The 2,300-nt window shown below is 33.1% G+C and overlaps 1 non-coding gene across 1 annotated transcript; it reads right to left on the bottom strand.

The window, feature by feature from the left end:
* Positions 1 to 1,800: 1,800 nt before the first annotated feature.
* On the bottom strand, positions 1,801 to 1,907 carry LOC127124894 (small nucleolar RNA R71). Its single transcript, XR_007804372.1, has one exon. It is a non-coding gene; the product is annotated as a small nucleolar RNA R71 (small nucleolar RNA).
* Between the last annotated feature and the right edge of the window lie 393 nt (positions 1,908 to 2,300).

Below are 2,300 nucleotides of genomic sequence, written 5' to 3'. Positions count from 1 at the left end.
TCATCTTCTTTGCCTCGTGTATTCATATGCTCTTGTTCAATACCCAGCTAAACTCCATATATCATTTCAAAAGTATCCAATATTTTCTTGTCAGATTTACAATAAACATAAAGGAGTTTACTATCATCTAGAGACATTACTAGAAAATTCTTATTTTTGAAATCAATTTCAAATTTTCTCTTTTCCTCTATGGTCCAAAGGAATCAGGTTTATCTACTACTTCTACATTTATATGGTGATTAGGGATAAACAGACTGTTGATTATTGTTTTCCACAATTCTAAATCAATAATTTGAATAAAAATTCTAAATTTACATTTTCATAATTCAAACCTATAACCATTAAATAGTGGTACTGTGTTTAAGAAAGATATATGGTTAGAAAAAATATTGGAAGTCATCTTCCTCTTGAGACAATTAATCTTTGAACAAGAGTTAGACTCTGATTCCACTTGTTGTTCGTCATGAGGCCTTGGTGTTCTCCATGGACTTTAAAAGGTATGTTCTCCACAAATAGCACTCATGGACTTCGCCATGAGGCCATGGCGTCCGCCTCGGACTTTGAGGTCAGAAAAATAACAATAGAGATATCAAGTTCTCTCCCACTCCAGCACATTTTTCTCCCACTATTCCAACACGATTTTGAGACATTTTTACAAGTTTCTAGCTCTATAAATAGGCTTAGGTTTTAATTTTTCAAAAGTCGAGTTCAAAGATTTAATTTTAAGAAGAAAATCCACCATTGTAAAGTAATTGTTTTTCATATTGAGGAACTGTTGTACTTTTAACATATGACTTTAAGAAGTTTCTGTACGCACTTTGATCGATTGTAATATAATCTTGCCATAATTATTTTCAGAATTCAATTTCATAATTTTATTATTACCAGTTTTTATTTCAGGTTCAATTTTAGTTATCAGTTTTTAATTTCTATTTTATTCTCTATTATTGTTGTTAGTATTATTCCTTAGTTTTATTTATTGTGTTGTTTTGTTCCATATATATATATATATATATATATATATATATATTAAATTTGACAACCAACCATTTAGAAAAAGAGGTGAGACGAAAATCAAACAAATCAATAGTCTTATATTATGATAACCCAAGCCAATTGCGTACAACCAAAAGTTTGTAGTGGAAAACTAGGAACATTCTTAATAGCGTAATGGATGGTTTGAAAATGGGTGATGTTTACTATAATTTTGTGACTATATATATAAGTTTTAAAGTTTTATATATATATATTGTGATTCCGTTGTAGCACTCTATAGACTAAGGAATTTTTTCTTTTTCTCTCGGTTGAATGTTCAATATTTGCTCAATCGAAGACGAGTTAGAACAACCGATTAACAAAATTGAGTGTTTCATTCATATCAAATGCCGATTACAAGAAAGTCGAGACATATTTATTCCTATGGCTGAACAAGATAATCGTCCTCTTAAAGACTATGTTGTTCTATAAGAAGACGAGTCACACTCTAGCATTGTTCCACCTGCAATCCAAGCGAACACCTTCGAATTGAAACCTTATCTGATACAGATAGTGCAACATAACCAGTTCTCTGGAAATCCCTCCAAGGACCCCAATCTTCATCCGTTAGTGTTTGTATAGTATCTATACATACTAAAGAGTAATGGAATCTATCCTGAAGTAATTCGCATATGTTTATTTCCTTTTTTTCTAAGAGATAGAGTCAGAGCTTTGCTACAGTCTCTACCTACAAACTCCATCACTACTTGGAATGAACTCAAGAAAGCATTCTTAGCCAAATACTTCTCACCAAGAAAAATAGAAATGATGAGAAATCACATAACTACGTTTATACAAACCGAAGGAGAATCTCTCTTCGAAGCATGTGAACGATATAAGGACATGATGAGACTATGTCCTCATCACAATTTAGAGAAATGGCTTATAATCCATACCTTCTATAATGGTTTTCTTTACAACATAAGAATGACCATATACGTTGTAGTTGGAGGTGCCTTAATGGACAAGCCCTTCAATGAAGCTTACCAGCTTATCGAGAACATGGCCCAGAACCATTATCAATGGGGAACCGAATGTGCTCAAGTAGAGAAAACACCACAAAAGGGAGGCATATTCGAAGTAAATGGAATAGACCATGTGAGTGCTAAGGTCGATGCACTTACTCAAAAGATTAACAACTTAACTCTTACCCCTCCAGCTACCGTAGTTGTTGTGACTCCAAACTGCGAGATTTGTGGAGTCCAAGGACATGTCACTACTGATTGTTAGCTTTTGACAGGGACTATGTCAGGCTTAGTTAACTA

The sequence above is a fragment of the Lathyrus oleraceus genome, chromosome 2 (assembly GCF_024323335.1).
Source record: "Lathyrus oleraceus cultivar Zhongwan6 chromosome 2, CAAS_Psat_ZW6_1.0, whole genome shotgun sequence".
NCBI classification, from domain to species: Eukaryota; Viridiplantae; Streptophyta; class Magnoliopsida; order Fabales; family Fabaceae; genus Lathyrus; species Lathyrus oleraceus.
Note: the sequence above shows the minus strand (reverse complement) of the source record. Positions and strands in the feature narration are given on the sequence as shown.